A 17907-nucleotide genomic window follows, 5' to 3' on the forward strand; every position below is an offset into this window, starting at 1 on the left:
TCTAAACTACACAACCGAAGTAGAAAAAGAGGGTGCACTGCACGACTTCTAGGAAGAACCACATACCACTGCTAACTGATGTTCAAGCTGAAGTATATCCGCTTGTATGACAGTGTTAATAAAAGGCCACACCACAAACATACACACAGTCACTCGCACAACATCTCATTTTAAGAGCGGCAGCTGATTTTAAAATTCCCCTGGTTACTAAAGGTTAATTACACTGCGTTGATCAATGACTGTAAATGCTTAGAAAGACGAGAAAACTTGGGTGCAATATTTCAAATCTAAAGATTATCCTCGTGATTGCATGTGCTGTGCATTTTTTATGATGAATTACTGTAGCAAGGTGCATCAAAATGACATCACAAAGTGCTAAAACTCAAAATGCACTCAGAAAATGCATGTAAAACCCTGTGTTCCTCGCTGTTTCAGTCATGGGTGACATTAAAGATGGCAATGGCCTCATTGACATTTACCCACAGAGTTCCGCTGTTAAACGACACATGCCACAGTTTGCATCACAATACCAATGGTAGTGCACACTGCACATTACTCATGTCATTCAGGCTCACGGCAAACAGAGTACACCACAGAGGTTGTATCCTACAGCACAAATGACCTCAAAGAACGTGCCAGTAGCTTCTGATGTAAAATGTCCGAGGAGGAAAGGAGCAGTTATTACCCTAGAGCCCTGAGAGAATACTTTAGAGTAAAACGGTGTAGCAGGTTTAAAGCAACACAAGTTCAACATGTTAAAGGGATAGTTCAGCCAAAAATGAAAATTCACTCATCATTTACTCACCCTCATGCCATCCCAGGTGTGTATGACTTTCTTTCTTCACCAGAACACATTTGAAGAAAGAACAATATCTTAGCTCATTAAAATGCAAGTGGATGGTGATCAGACTTTTGAAGCTCCAAAAATCACAGACTGTCAGCATAAACGTCATCCATCCGACTCCAGTGGTTAAATTAATGTCTTCTTAAGTGATATGATCGCTTTTGGTGTGAAAAAAGATAAATATTTAAGTACTTTTTAACTATAATCCATCGTTTCCGGTAAGCTTCACTCGTGCGACGTAGTCACGTTGCCATGATACGGACGTAATCTGACGTTCTCCTCCCTGTTGAGACATCCAGGATAATCTCACAAACACACCATTGTGAGAAAAGTAACAGACACAAATATAGATCTAAACTATAACCAACCAAGCTTCCGTTCAGCGTTCCTCCCAATCAGTTCCAGCGGTGTCGCACGTGCATCAGTTGTCGTGTTTCTCACGTGCCAACGCAATTACGTCACACGTGCATACCGCTGCTGACCAAAGCGATGATTTAGAGTTAAAAAGTACTTAAATATTTATCTTTTTCACACCAAAAGCGATTGGGTTGCTTCAGAAGACATTAATTTAACCGCTGGAGTTGTATGGATGACGTTTATGCTGACTGTTCTTTTTGGAGCTTCAAAAGTTTGATCACCACCCACTTGCACTTTAAAGACCTACTGAGCTAAGATATTTTTCGATTTTTCTTCAAATGTGTACTGGTGAAGAAAGTAAGTCATACACACCTGGAATATCATGATGAGAGAATTTTCATTTTGGGTGAACCATCACTTCTAAAGGAATATTCTGGGTTCAAAACAAGTTAAACTCAAAGCATTTGTGGCATAATGTTGATTACCACAAAACTATTTTTAAACTCGTCCCTCAAAAAGCAAGCAAAAATCAAGGTTACAGTGAGGCACTTACAATGGAAATGAATGGGGCCAATCCATAAACAATAAAACAATGTAATACTAACATTCAAATTCTCTGTCTCTCTCTTTCTATCCCTACGTTTTTAACTCTGCTAGTGGTTGTGAGACAGGGCAATCGACAAATGTTTGTCTGAAATGGCCGCTAATAAAAGGGTAAGATAAAGCAGCTCCGGCTGACTCCAGATTAAAAGAGAGCATTCTGTGCATTCCTATCTGGTGAGACAGTGTGGGCCCACTCAGCACAAGGAAAACAAGAAAATCTTGCAGCTCTTCTCAGAGCCACTGACCAAGCATATACACAGCAGTGTAACTCTCACACTCGGCCACCATGCACTTCTCTGTAACCCACCTCAACTAATGCACCCTCAGCCCCCATTCCCCAAACCCCTCCTTTTAATTTACCCCAATAGATTTAAAACAATAGACACACAATGTGACTCAGAATAAGCCTGGCTGATGGAGTTGGCTAGGAGACTCTGTTTACATTGTCTCTCTCAAAGGAAGCGAAGGATGAAAGGCCCCTTCAACACAAGACGTACATCCGCATTCTTTCAGGCCACCCCCGGACACTTTTAAAGGAGCAAGTCCAGTAACTTTGCAGAAGACAATGCTGCTTGCTTAAAATGAGCATCCATGATGACCCATTATTCAGCTGGTAATAGATCAGTTTGTGATATTATTAGCTAGCTCTTGAAAGCCGTCTGTAGACTATAAGGCTCTCTTTAAATATCATGTACAGGCCATGTCTGTGTGTGTCTTTTGCATGCTTTTTATCTCTGACATAGAACACAGCTAAAATGACCAAAAAGCTAAAAAAGATTAGCTGTATTTAAGAGCAGAAATGTATCGGTAAGTATAAACCTTAAAGGTGCAGAGAATGTTTGCTAAATGCTAAACAGAAAGAAATGGTTATAATAATAGAATAGTATTTTTAAAAGGTTTAAAATTATGTACAATCACATAAGATGAAGACTAGTTATTCAAGTCAGTCTTAGAGAAAATGCTGCTTTCTAAATAAAGTACTGGGCACACATTCATGAGTGCCGCCATGTTGAGATCACATGACCAGCCCAATATTACTCTCTGTATCTTGAAAAGCCTTATTGGATGCTTTTACTCACGGAATGTTTAATTATGGCTGCCTGCGAATTGTGCATTTTTACAATGACACCGGTAACTGTTTTAGCATGATGCTGCATCTACGCCACTAGGTTTCCTTGCAACATGTTACTGAGTGCACCTTTAATTATGCACCCCCGGTTGGACTGAAAAAACAGGCTATTCTTGCACTGCTGTTTGCTGTGCTTGCACACTGCAACACTTCCATTGTACACTGAACAAACCACCCTCCTACCACCCGCCATGTTTTGTCTTGGGACAAGTCATTCTTTGCCTCCCAGTCAAACTGGCTGTATACACTATTATTGTGAAGCCCGAGAGTCATTTAGGGTTTTCCCTTGCTCTTTTGAATGCCCATTTAAAACGGTAACAATACTACCAGGTTTGACCAAGATTGGAGAAAGATACAAGTAAGCAGCATGCATAAACTGTATACAGTAATGAAATAAATGACAAAATAAAAAAAACTCCATAACTGTTGCCAAAGTATGCAGAGCTTACAGGAATGCTGTATGGGGCCCTCTCCGAGTGAACAAAGAAAGCACAGTCAGACTCTTTTTCCCCAGCACTACCACATCCGCACATCATTAGTTGGAAAATTCCTGATATATGCTGTAATTTTTTTCTTGCTCTAGTACAGGCAAGGCTTTAATATCCAGATGCCATTGGATCCTGCAATGCACCCCCAAATCAGTCCTCTTACCCGGTTGGCCTGCAGCCAACGGCCCATCAACAAATAATACTGACAAGGTCCGGGAGCAAGGGTTCACTGCTCTTCGAGGACGGCTAGCAAAAGAGGTCACACAGGAAATACCAAATAAGACTCTCCCTGTACATTGTATTGCAGCACTCTTTATGTGTCTGTTGGTGTTTGGAAGCTCCCACTTTTTCCGCTGGAGTTAGAGCATACAAGGCAGGTTTTTTTTTTTCTCCCTTCTCCTTTTTGGAATACCGGGGGAGATATCTAAACATTCCCAGAGTGTGCCGCACGTGCTCTCCTGCGTGCCATGTTTTCCTTTTTCCAGACATGCTGCTGCCTCCGAGTCCATCCAAAGCAGAAGCACATTGTCTGGCAGTGAACAAGCCGCTGCACTCAGCTCAAAAGATGGCTCGTCTGCAAATCTGGCAAAGTTCAGCTGAACCTAAACAATTTTTCATCATAAAGATTTATGGTTTGGGCAATGAATGTCTTATTAAGAAACAAACTATTTTCAAGACTTAAATTCTGATCATGTGTTGTTTTTGAATATACTAAATCTAAACAATATTTCTTACCCAATGGGTTAATAAAAATATCCTTGTTTTCCCTTTGAATTAAACTTATTCTTTTTACTTAATGGCAATCAATTTTGTTCTTGTTAAGCGTAAACCTCACTAAATTTAGTTGAAACTTTTTGCTATGCAAGTAAACGTATCTTGTTAAAAGGATGTTTAGATATATTTACAAGAAAAAAACAAGAAAAAAGTTATTTTTTTGTAGTTCATCTTGTTTAAACTTTGCTACATTTGTGCTTTGAGTAAATATAGGTGTAATGGTCACATGAGAGGTTTATAATGAACTAGGGCTGGGTGATAGGACGATGTAATCGGATATCGACGATATCTTACAAATATCCCGATGCCGGGGGCCTGGGTAGCTCAGTGGTAAATACGCTGGCTACCACCCCTGGAGTTCGCTAGTTCGAATCCCAGGGTGTGCTGAGTGACTCCAGCCAGGTCTCCTAAGCAACCAAATTGGCCCGGTTGCTAGGGAGGGTAAAGTCACATGGTGTAACCTCCTCGTGGTCGCTATAATGTGGTTCATTCTCGGTGGGGCGCGTGGCGAGTTGAGCGTGGATAATTTTGCTCATCTACCCGCAATAGGTTGGCGACCTGTAAGACGTCTCAGAGTGACATGACAGGAAATGCTATTAGACACAAAGACAAGCACTTGAAGAAACACTCTTTATTATAATTTTAAGAAGAGACAAAAGAAAAGCCGTCAATACCTATGTCTGATTCCCTGTTTGTTCAGAGGTGTGCAGCACGAGCCTGTCACTGGAACAAGCGCATGTAAAGAGTTTTCACTATTTTTTTTCTGTTTAATTTGTCTGAAAACTGTATGCAAGAATAATGTTGTCTATGAAAATGCTACAAATTATCTCAGGAGGTACTGCGAGATTAGTTGACTTTATTTCCACGGAGCACTTAGTAATTTTCCACCTGTTGTCGTTGACTTGAGTGATGCAAATGGGGCAGTTGGAGATGGTAAATGTTTGGATTTGGGGAGGTGTTTATATTAGATTTTTGATCACTGTTATTTTAAATGCGTTTGGTTTCATTTAAAAGTGCAATCTGAATTTGCAAATGTCTTTTAAGTTTTTTGTGTTTCAATAAATGAATCATTTTTAAAGCAGCATCAATAAAGTAAAAATATTCACAGACCCTCGGCAGGGGGGTTGACTATGTAATAGGATATCGCAATATTTTTTAAGGCGATTATCGCTAAAATATTTTTTACATATCGCCCAGCCCTATTATGAGCAAAACCCCTTTTGGACTAATAGAAGCACATGTGTTCATTAATCTCCTGCAATTGTGACCTCTTTTGAAGTGTAGGAGGGGCACAAAGGGTCCTGCCAAGTAATGGTGAGAATTTGATCTATGTGTTAAGAAATAATTGACTAGAGTATCTGTCTCGACTATTCTAGCTTTCTGTTGCCATGACACACAACAAACATTTCAAACAAACCATTTTTGTGCCAACAGACAGGAAGTTGAAATGGGATGCAAGTCAACAGAGACGTAGCAGATATTTTCTCTCTTCAGCAGTATTTAAATGTGTCTATACTATGATAGGAAAGGTTCACCGAAAAATAATTATTCTGTCATCATTTACTTACCATCATGCTGTTTCAAAACTAGGTTTTGATCCATGTTCAAGCAAAAAATGCTATTTCTTTCTACTTTGGAACACAATAGGAAATTTTAGGCAGAATGACAATCTCCAAAAAGGATGCAATGAAAGTGAATGGTGACTGAGGCTAACATTTTGCCTAACATCCTTTTTGTGATTTAAGAATGAAAGAAAGTAATACGGGTTTGGAACAGCATAGGGGTGAGTAAATTATGGTGAACTATCCCTTTAAGCTTCTTTCAGACATCTGTCACACTTCCGTTAGAACTCTTCTTCTGAGAATCGGTCATACTCATCCCTCTCTAATCTAACTGGCTACATGCTGGTTTAAAGGGAAGATCTGATTGGATAAGTCTCACAGGGACTGTTGGTTTGCACTGGACAGTGAAGCTGAGCTCAAAATGGAAATCCCATTAAGCCGACTCATTTCGTGAAAGGTCTTGAATAATTTCTGCTGTCAAACAATGAGTCATTTCCCCTGCCCACACGTGTACTGAAACAACTACAACCTCATTTAGGGATCTTAGCTTCATTTTCACAGTCAGAGCAGGGACTTTTAAACATGAAAGGTCGCCTGTTAGACTCTAACCCTATTCATGTTCACATCACAATGATTATCATCTACAACAGCCTGCACCCAGGACAGATTAGAAGAGGCATGCTTCTTAGAGTGGAAATGTGACCAGACATGCTTAATGAGAGGACAGATGGAGCAGACCGTTAATTGCATTATCAGTTTGTTGGACAGTGGCCCTACTCTGCAAGCAGTTTGGATTGCCAAAAAAAGCCTCATTCAAAAATCTAATTCATCTGCCAGCATAAGTAGCTACTATCCACAATCAATGTAGTTGCTATGAAAGGACTGAATAGGGCCAATCAATTTTTGAGTAAGTTGATCAAAATTGGTGGTAGCCCTGTGGTTAATAGGGCTGGGAACCAAGAACCAGATCTTTTTTAGAACCCGTTCTATTGTTAAAGGAATAGTTCACCCAAAAATGAAAATTCTCTCATCATTTACATCCCAAATGTCTATGACTTTCTTTCTTCTGCAGAACACAACGGTAGGTCCATACAATGCAAGTAGAGACTGTATCACCTAGATTTCATATAGAGACTGTGTCTGTTCCCCAAAATACTAAACACCTCACTAAATCATTTAGAAAAAATATGATTACGGTCAAACTTGAAAAAAACAAAAAAAACATTGAAGATAAAAATCATATAAAGATAGGGCTACTAAACATTAGATCTCTTTCATCCTAAGCTATAATTGTAAAGATCATAGTTTTGATGTGCTCCGTTTGACTGAAACCTGGCTTAATGGATATATTAGTTTAAATGAATCTACTCCCGGAGGTTATTGTTATAAAAATGAGCCTCATCGGAAGGGTCGAGGAGGAGGTGTTGCTACAATTTACAGTGACATTTTTGGTGTTACTCAGAGGACAGGATATAAGTTTAAGTCTTTTGAACTAACAATGCTTAATGTAACACCATCAGATATATATAAATAAATCTCTAGATCACCCGGGCCTTATTCTGATTTGCAAATTTTCTATCAGATCTAGTAGTTACTGTAGATAGAGCTTTAATTGTTGGTGACTTCAACATTCACATAGATAATGAAAATTACACATTGGGATTAGCATTTATCGATATTCTCAACTCACTTGGAGTCAGACAAAATGTGACAGGACCAACTCATCACCATAATCATATGCTAGATTTAATTCTGTCATATGGAGTTGATGTTGATACTACAGAAATTCAACTGCAGAGTGATGACATCTCAGATCATTACCCCGTCTTTTGTATGCTGCAATCAGCTAATGTTACTCAATCTACACCACGCATACATTCAGGTAGAAAAATTATTTCGACCACTAAAGATAGCTTCACTAATAATTTTCCAGATCTATCTCATTCACTCAGTAAGCCCCAAAGTCTAGAAGAACTTGATGAAGTAACAAAATATAATTAGTCTTCTCTAGCACTCTTGATAATACCTCCCCCTTTGATTAAAGAAAAAAGCCCCGTACCATGGTACAATGATCACACTCATGCTCTCAAGAGAGCAGCTTGGAAAATGGAGCGCAAGTGGAAGTATACAAAATTAGAGGTATTTCACAGTGCATGGAAGGATAGTGTCTGTAGCTACAGACAGGCACTAAAAGCTGCCAGGTCAGCATATTATAGCAAACTCACAGAAAATAACCACAACAATCCTAGGTGTTTATTCAGTACTGTGGCTAAATTGGTTAGGAATAAAGCCTTGACTGAACCAGATATTCCGTCACAGCACAATAGTAATGACTTCATTAATTTCTTTACTGATAAAATTGAAATAATCAGAAATAAAATTTCAAATCTACCATTTATGTTGAAAATTCTAGAAAAGGTTGTGTCCTCCCAATTATGTTCATTTCTACAGATAAATAGTATATATGAACAATTTAGGCCACACCACAGTACAGAGACTGCACTTATCAGAGTTAATAATGCTCTTATTATCTGATCGTGGCTGCATTTCTCTTCTAGTGCTTTTAGCATGATAGATCACGATATTCTCTTGAATAGGCTAGAGAATTATGTTGGCATTTGTGGACAGGTATTAGCTTGGTTTATGTCCTGTTTAGCAGACCGCTACCACTTTGACTGTGTAAACGAGGAATTGTCAAATCAAACAAAAGTATGGAGGGATCAGTTTAAGGGCCTCTGCTTTTCTCCTTATAAATGCTTTCCCTTGGAGATATTATCAGGTATCATGGAATAAGTTTCCACTGTTATGCCGAAGATACCCAACTTTCTATTTCTTCTAAACCCAACGAAATTTCACAATTCTCCTAATTAGCAGAGTGTATCAATGAAATCAAAGATTGGATAGACAGAAATTTCCTTCTACTCAATTCTGACAAGACAGACGTATTAGTTATTGGACTAAAAACCTCTAAAAATAAACCGCTAAAATATAATTAGACTCTCGATGGATCTACTGTTACATTGTCTTCAACAGCGAAGAACTTAGGAAGCGCGTCATGGTTAACATTGTTTTTTTTAATTTTATTTTATATTGTATTGTTTTGAAATGGTTTTGGACTGTTTGGTTTGTGAACGGCGCTTGGTCTGTGCAAGTTTCTCTTGTAAACAATGACACGCTTCCTGACATCTCCACGTGACGCATGACCTTACCAACGAGCTTACGTCATCCCTCTCATGAGCGCGCATCACAGAGATGTACGGAAGCTAACATTTGTAGTTAAAAAGTATATAAGTATTGTTTTGTTTCTAAAAATAATCAATCGTTTGGGTTCAGAAGAACTTTATTTGTGCATATTGGACCGTCAAAAAATGGAGTACATTCACTTGCATTGTTTAAAGGAGGAGGCCTGAAATGAAATCCTAAAAATCTTAAATTCTGTTTTGATGAAGAAAGAAACTCAGATACATCTTGAATGGCCTGAGGGTGAGTAAATTATCAGCAAATTTTCATTTTTGGGTGAACTATTCCTTTAAGGGTAGTAAAAGTTCACCTTAAGTGCTGGGTAAGAGTTACAAGGTTTCTAAAAAAGGAGAAACGGCAAAGTTTATAGAACCAGTTGAAGAGTACAGCATACCAATGCAAATTTTTTGAGATAGGGAGAGCCCTTTAGACCATTTTAGCGATAATAAACAAGTGCAGGATTACTATGGGGAAATCACTAACCTGATGGAAGGCAATCTAATATCACATCCAACACCTCGAATTCACCTCCCTGCTCACTATCAAATGTGTCTTCCTGAAGTGGACACTCACTGGCCATAAAAGCAGAATCCTCCATTACTTGCTCCGTATGATAAACTCAAGATGTTTTTTAATTCACACAGAAAAATGTGTATACAAAAGTTTAAATCTATTAATTTTGAGGATTGTACCTGAGAAACAAATGAAAATCTGCTTGTGTAACCTCCAGAAAATGAGTTTTAGAAATGTTTATGCAGTAATCTGCAGTAAACTCAAACAACTGTAATTGGTGCATCCAACAGCATTGAGATAGGTAACAGGTGCCACATGACAATGCCGTTTATGCGCTAATTCGGAAGTGGTCGGACAATAATTTACACATCAATAATGATACTGACAAACTTTATTAATCACTAAAATGTAAATAGAAAACAGTAAAAAGTAAAAGAATTCTTTGTGTTAAAATTGCTCAAATGTCTACACCGATCAGCTACAACATTAAAACCACCTGCCTAATATTGTGTAGATCCCCCACGTGCTTGCGCTGTTTTGGCGGCACATGGGGGACCTACACAATATTGGGCAGGTGGTTTTAATGTTGTGGCTGATCGGTGTATATTATAGATCAGTGATAGAGACATGACGCATATGTCCATGGTAACTGTAGAATTTTATTACAGTAAAACCTGGCTCACTGTAGTAAAACCCTTAACGGTTTCCCTTAAGAGAAGTGTCTAAGGGGTTATATTAAGGGGAAATAACACCTTAAGTGTTACACTTAAGGGAAAAACTTAAAGTGCTTTATGGAACTGGAATGCCAACACATAGTTGCAGGCTTCAATTCTTAAAGAATAACAGAGTCCTTCTACCAAGGGGAGTCTACAAGTTCAGCAACAAAATGCATAATGCTGCGGTCCCATAGACATTCTATGGGCGGTACACTGGCGAGGAGACAAGAGGACATTCTTTTTGAATGGATGTCAATAGAGGAGATGCTTCAGAGCTGAATAAACTGCTTTTGTGAGGAAAGGCTCAACACTTAATAAATTGACGCCTGTCCGCTAATTTTCAACAGGTTTTACACCAAACAATCCTTTTGGAATGAACTATGTGTTGAGTTTACTGTTATGAAACTGCTGTTTAATTAGAGAAGATATACACAATTTTGTGACCGGTAGGTGTCATTTTACGGCACTCAATTTTCATGGCATCCTCAAATGGTGACTTACTGTCGTAAGATGCTAGATGACCGTTAGGGGAGTGTTCGGGAAACCTGTTTGAAAACAATTATTTTATCTGTTTGGGGATGCTAGTGACAGTTTTTTCGGCAAACAGTTGCTTTGGGGGGGGGGACATGATCAGTATCATGTTTAAATGTATCCGTTATTCACATTGGTTACATGAAACTTGATCAGAATTTAATTCTGGGATGGTTTGGGTTAGGGAACAAGAGTCTAAGCTATGGTCGATAGGCGATGCAAACATAAGGGATTCATTTTACCATCAGAGGGGAAGGAAGTGACAGGGCCCACAGGACTCCCACAGCACAGACTGTTATGAAGTTTGTGGTATGCAGAAAAATGATTGCAGGAAAAGAGGGATTCTTTTTTATCTCAGCATATCTTGAGGCACGTCAACCACTTGTACCTCAAATCTACACAAACCAAGTGAAAGCAGTACTGACTTGTAGGCTTCTCATACACTTTTGAATCATACAAATGTGAAGATGGAATTTTCTGAAAGGCCAGTACATATGGTTTGGGGACATAAAATATATGCTGGTAAAAGTGAGAAGCCTTTCTGCTTAGTACAGTGCAAAAGTGTTTTAAGTTCTGCTTAATTTTATTCGAATCTTGCAGTTTAGTATAACAATAGAATGGGTAGGACTCTTTATGTACTCCATGATTCGATTCGATGCATATTCTTGATGCGGACCGTTAATTGGCTGTTTTAAGGTGTTGTAAAACGAAATGTTTTCAGTCTTTTTGGCTTCGTTTCGGCGTTGCTGTTAAGACTTGCCTCCCATGTATGTTTGTTCGCACAGTGTAAGCGCAACTTGTTTTGTATAAATTCTGCTGCAGATGTGCTCTTCGTGCCATTTTTGCAGAGTTGCAGACCATTTATCTGTAATGTTTTGTCCTGCGTATGCTTTTTCAATATACAGACTTAATAATTCATTTAAAATTGTGATTATAATTTTTCATACATGATGATGATCCAGAATCGTCCGAAAAACAATCAATCAATAAGAATCCATGACGCATCAGTCAATTTGTCTCCCACGCTGAATCAATACTAAAATGTGTTTACTTTGCACTTAAAAGTTGTACAAATTCTATAATAATAATTTGGACAAATGATTTGAGGCATATGCCTGGCATTCCATAAATCCAATTTCATGAGCTATGTGGCGCACATGATGTTTGCTTGAGTAGGGTCTTAATCGCTTTCATGGGACAAGCCCAGCTGCCTTCATGTCTACAATGACTCCATTTGGTATGAAGGAAGAAGCTGCAATCAATTTCAACCTCAAGCATTACCATTTAATTTTCTTCTCAGATAGAAATGTGTGTGAACTGTAGAGATCCAATGCTTTATGTAGTATTGCTTTACATGTCTCGCAATGCTGTATCGTAGTATCAGGTGCAACTTCCCCTGGCTTCTGACTGTTCATGAGAAGGGATTAGGGAGCTAATGCACCCAAAAATGGGAGAAAGAAACATTACTGTGTTTTGTGTTTTTGCCCAGCAGCTTTAGGCTGTCAATCAGAGGTTGACAAAAGCCTGGCAACCACAGTCATTGGAACGTTTAACAATGCTATGGACCCATGAGATTTGTAGGGTCAAGCAAATCTCCACCTCTTGTAGCACCCGATGGGTGGTCCATCCAGCTGTCATTCTACAGGGTGGTACAGGGTAGGAGAAGAGGGGTAACACAGAGGGGGACGATACTAAAGAGAAGCTTCACAGTCCACAATACACAATCAGACAGTATAATGTATTGGTGTACACAAAGTCTCCTTGCTTTGTGTGTTGAGATGCTATCTTTTCAAGGAATAGTTCATCCAAAAATTATAATTCTCTCATCAGTGTACTCATTTACTTGTGTCATCTCAAACTTGTATGACTTACTGTCTTCTGCTGAACACAAAGATATTTTAATGCCGATATAATGTGAATATATCCATACAATGCAAGTCAATGGGGACCAAAACTTCCAAGCTCCAAAAATCACATAAAGGCAGCATAAAGGTAATCCATATGATTTGAGGGGTTTAAACCATGTCTTCCTCACGCTTCATAGAGCTTCAAATCATGATTGCACCAAGAAGACTGCAGATAGCAAGATTTATAGTACAAAAGGAGTTGCACTTGGTCTGTTTCTTACCCAAAACTCATCATATCACTTCAGGAGTCATGGATTAAACCACTCGAGTCGTATAGATTACCTTTATGCTGCCTTCATGTACTTTTTGGAGCTTGAAAGTTTGGGACCCCATTGACTTGTATTGTTTGGATTGTATGGAATTGAGTAATCTATTCCTTTAAGATCTAAGATCCTAATTAATATCTTTAACAACAACAATGAAAAGTTATGGGGGAGGCTAGTGTTGTTTATGGTCCATTCACTTTTTTTTAATCATCAAGATTTTAATTTTAAAATTATGCGATCGTTAAACAAAATTTTATATTTAATATTTAGGTTTTTCTCCTATTGATCTTTTGATTTTCTGATTAATTGCAGTCTTCATTTGAACAATCCCAATATTGATCTTTAAATTGTACTTTCAAGTTTACTTCAGTTTTGGTTGTGTTTATTATTATATCTCTTAAATAAATAGCAATTAAACTATATAGTCTGGGCACTGTTGTTAATTTTTAAAAGTAATCTTTTTGTAAAGGACCAAGTTAGAAGGTTCCCTGAATAATTTACAGCATTAGCACAGAGAGAATTTCTTTCATATGTAAGCAAAATTGACATTATAACTGAAATACACCCAAAATGAATCAGAACCTAATCAAATAATTCCAAAAGCGGAATCGAACAGAATCGAGAGCTTGTGATTTGGAATCAAATCAAATTGTCAAATTTGTATAACCAATTAAATTTTTTTTTATTTAATTTAAAAAAAAATCTCATTTTAAATATTCCTGCAGTGTGGCAAATGAATAAAATTATTAAATTTAGTCCATAAAAGCTGCATTCGTTATAATTATAAAAGAATTAGCAACATTTTCTTTAAAACAATGACGTATAATTTTATATAAAGTATAGTAAATATAGTATAGTTTTAAATGAAGTATAGCCTGTCACACTGCAAGGCACGTCAACTTTCCGAAAGTATTTCATGTCAACTACCCATATACAGTAAAATGCAGAGCTAATTCATGTTCATGGTATGAAAAACACATATACAGCATCAAGTGCAGACTGACGAAACTCTGCACTTCACAGAAAACCCCCAAAAGGGATATTCCTTTACACTTTATGCAAAACAGATATCATATATTTTATATAAACACTGTGCCTGATTCAGCCTCTGTGTGTCTAAAACAGTAGACTGTTTTGAATCATCGTAATTCTGCAAGTGTTCTGGTGGGCAGTTATGACTCAGCTGCCGTGTTTGGTCCATTCAGCACTTCTCCCTGTGCAAGCAAGTCTTCTAATGTAAGGTTTATGTCAGCATGGCAAACTTGTAACTCATATTAAGTTTTGTCACAGAATAAGGAGCCAAAAGCTATAACAGCATGTCTACGTGTGACTGTTTTTGCATACACAATAACGACGTTCCTCTAACTGCCAAGAGAGAGGAAATGGATTTTTTTTAGCTTCTTGAAGGGCGGGTGATAGGGGGATTCCATACAAGCACAGGAAAATTAATCAGGAGAGTCAGAGTGTCCATGCTCACTGTAAGCACCACCACCCCCCAAAACCTTCTTATCTATCGCTCTTTTTTTTTGGAGTATATGTGGGGTGGGGTGAAACAGAGGGGAGATTTGCTGGTGGTGGATTCCCAGGTGAACTTAGAGGCTCAACTGCCTAACGACTTAACAGCCAGCAGTCCTCTTATTAAACAACTGAAACAGTTTTTTTTTTTTTGCACAGCAACCAAACCACCGAAACCACACAACTGACAGAAGGCGCTGGCAGTCATTCAGAATCTGCAAACTGAATGAGTTGTGAAAAAAAGAGGGTTAATGTAGCACACACTTGCACTCTCTTCTACATGTGATATGGGCTACGGTAAAAACTATAATTAGATACAAGTTATTCAATATTTGCTGCAAACTTAGACTACATTTTTCACATTCGATTTCATCATAGATAACATTTTGATTGCAAATTTATAAAAAGCCACACTGCAAAACGTAATAGTCTTAATCAGTATTTCTATCTTGTTTTCCTGTAAACATATCTAGACATCCATAACATAACATACAATTACTTAAGAAGCAAAATTTTGTTCTATAAGACTTGTTTTCAGAGAATGTATCTTGAATTATTTTTATGTATTTATTTTATACACCGGCAAGTATTTTACACGTACACCTCCTTAAATTGTTATTTTTAGTGATTTATGCTATAAACAAGAAAAAAAACTATTTGCCAATGGGATAAGCAACATAAACTTAGAAATATTCTCTCAAAACAAGTCTAAATATCTACAGGTGCATCTCAATAAATTAGAATGTCATGGAAAAGTTCATTTATTTCAGTAATTCAACTCAAACTGTGAAACTCGTGTATTAAATAAATTCAATGCACACAGACTGAAGTAGTTTAAGTCTTTGGTTCTTTTAATTGTGATGATTTTGGCTCACATTTAACAAAAACCCACCAATTCATTATCTCAAAAAATTAGAATACATCATAAGACCAATAAAAAAAAAACATTTTTAGTGAATTGTTGGCCTTCTGGAAAGTATGTTCATTTACTGTATATGTACTCAATACTTGGTAGGGGCTCCTTTTGCTTTAATTACTGCCTCAATTCGGCGTGGCATGGAGGTGATCAGTTTGGGGCACTGCTGAGGTGGTATGGAAGCCCAGGTTTCTTTGACAGTGGCCTTTAGCTCATCTGCATTTGTCGGTCTCTTGTTTCTCATTTTCCTCTTGACAATACCCCATAGATTCTCTATGGGGTTCAGGTCTGGTGAGTTTGCTGGCCAGTCAAGCACACCAACACCATGGTCATTTAACCAACTTTTGGTGCTTTTGGCAGTGTGGGCAGGTGCCAAATCCTGCTGGAAAATGAAATCAGCATCTTTAAAAAGCTGGTCAGCAGAAGGAAGCATGAAGTGCTCCAAAATGTCTTGGTAAACGGGTGCAGTGACTTTGGTTTTCAAAAAACACAATGGACCAACACCAGCAGATGACATTACACACCAAATCATCACAGACTGTGGAAACTTAACACTGGACTTCAAGCAACTTGGGCTATGAGCTTCTCCACCCTTCCTCCAGACTCTAGGACCTTGGTTTCCAAATGAAATACAAAACTTGCTCTCATCTGAAAAGAGGACTTTGGACCACTGGGCAACAGTCCAGTTCTTCTTCTCCTTAGCCCAGGTAAGACGCCTCTGACGTTGTCTGTGGTTCAGGAGTGGCTTAACAAGAGGAATACGACAACTGTAGCCAAATTCCTTGACATGTCTGTGTGTGGTGGCTCTTGATGCCTTGACCCCAGCCTCAGTCCATTCCTTGTGAAGTTCACCCAAATTCTTGAATCGATTTTGCTTGACAATCCTCATAAGGCTGCGGTTCTCTCGGTTGGTTGTGCATCTTTTTCTTCCACACTTTTTCCTTCCACTCAACTTTCTGTTAACATGCTTGGATACAGCACTCTGTGAACAGCCAGCTTCTTTGGCAATGAATGTTTGTGGCTTACCCTCCTTGTGAAGGGTGTCAATGATTGTCTTCTGGACAACTGTCAGATCAGCAGTCTTCCCCATGATTGTGTAGCCTTGTGAACCAAACTGACAGACCATTTTGAAGGCTCAGGAAACCTTTGCAGGTGTTTTGAGTTGATTAGCTGATTGGCATGTCACCATATTCTAATTTTTTGAAATAGTGAATTGGTGGGTTTTTGTTAAATGTGAGCCAAAATCATCACAATTAAAAGAACCAAAGACTTAAACTACTTCAGTCTGTGTGCACTGAATTTATTTAATACACGAGTTTCACAATTTGAGTTGAATTACTGAAATAAATGAACTTTTCCATGACATTCTAATTTATTGAGATGCACCTGTAATGTAATATTGCTTCTAAGTAAATGTATCTTCTTTGAAGGATGTTTACACATTTTCCTGAAAAACTAGACAAAAATACTGATCAAGAAAATTATTTTTGCAGTGCACTGACTACTAAAGCCTTGCGCCAGGAAGCACAATTTGTACATCTTTCCAAAAGTTCTCTAAGAAGAGAAAAGACACAATCTCCACTGAAATGCAATATGCTATCTTTTGACATCAGAGCCCTTCTCAAGAGAATGTGACTTCAAAGGTTGGCAGGAGGGAACTGACAGACTCAATCGTTCCATCCATTTAATCTCAGCCTAGACCACTATGTGAGGCCAAAGACATGGAACAGCCTCTACTGGTTTCACTTTCCACATTATGCGCTTGCTTTCAGGCGCATGTCAGATGGGTGGCCTTTCAGCACTACCACATCTGATTGGACATCGCCCATATCAGTCTCAAGGGATCTTTTTGTCAGGATGATTGCATGTCACACTGCTAAACCTACTAAGGGGACATAAAATTAATTAAAAATGACTGTACTGTGCTACAAAACACATTGAGAAATGCTTGGCATGTGTTCCTTGCATTCGTGAAAGGATTCTGCAAGATAACAACGGAGGATAAACAGACAGATAAAGAGTAAACACAACCTGAAAACCAAAATGCATCATTTCATAAATGTGTCAAATTTTTTTTTCTTTTTTGCAAGATACTCTAGAAATTGGGATGACTGACACAATGATAACCAAAGCAATGCTTTTGCTACTAGTGGTTGTAAATGAGAAACATGGATGCCAACAGTTCAATCCATTCCGTGCCAGCTATTTTTGACAAAAGTAACATTAGCGACCAGAGATTTTCTGCAATTATTGTCTGGGAAATTAAATAAACTGCCGTCAAACAGAGGTGCAAAGTTTTTTTAATAAGCATTAAGCAACCACGTTTAAGAAGCACGCTCATTCTGGACTGTAATGTATGTGTTACCCCAGCACCACCAGGATTAAAGGAACAATTAGTAAAGCAAGTAAATTCAGAATGCAGTTGTATCTCCTGGAAATACCAAAAATGAGATTAAGCACACAGTATGGGAGTAGTGTTTCATGATATACACGGTGCCACAGTACTACCACAGGTACTCAAGTCCCAAAATACCAGCGGTACCATA

At 38.2% G+C, this 17907-nt stretch overlaps 1 protein-coding gene across 2 annotated transcripts in view; it reads right to left on the minus strand.

The window, feature by feature from the left end:
- Positions 1-17907, minus strand: part of LOC127421480 (cyclin-dependent kinase 6-like) — a 47852-nt gene that overhangs the window by 16670 nt on the left and 13275 nt on the right. The gene's annotated exons all lie outside the window — the stretch shown is intronic.

Source organism: Myxocyprinus asiaticus, chromosome 30 (genome assembly GCF_019703515.2).
Source record: "Myxocyprinus asiaticus isolate MX2 ecotype Aquarium Trade chromosome 30, UBuf_Myxa_2, whole genome shotgun sequence".
Lineage (NCBI taxonomy): Eukaryota > Metazoa > Chordata > Actinopteri > Cypriniformes > Catostomidae > Myxocyprinus > Myxocyprinus asiaticus.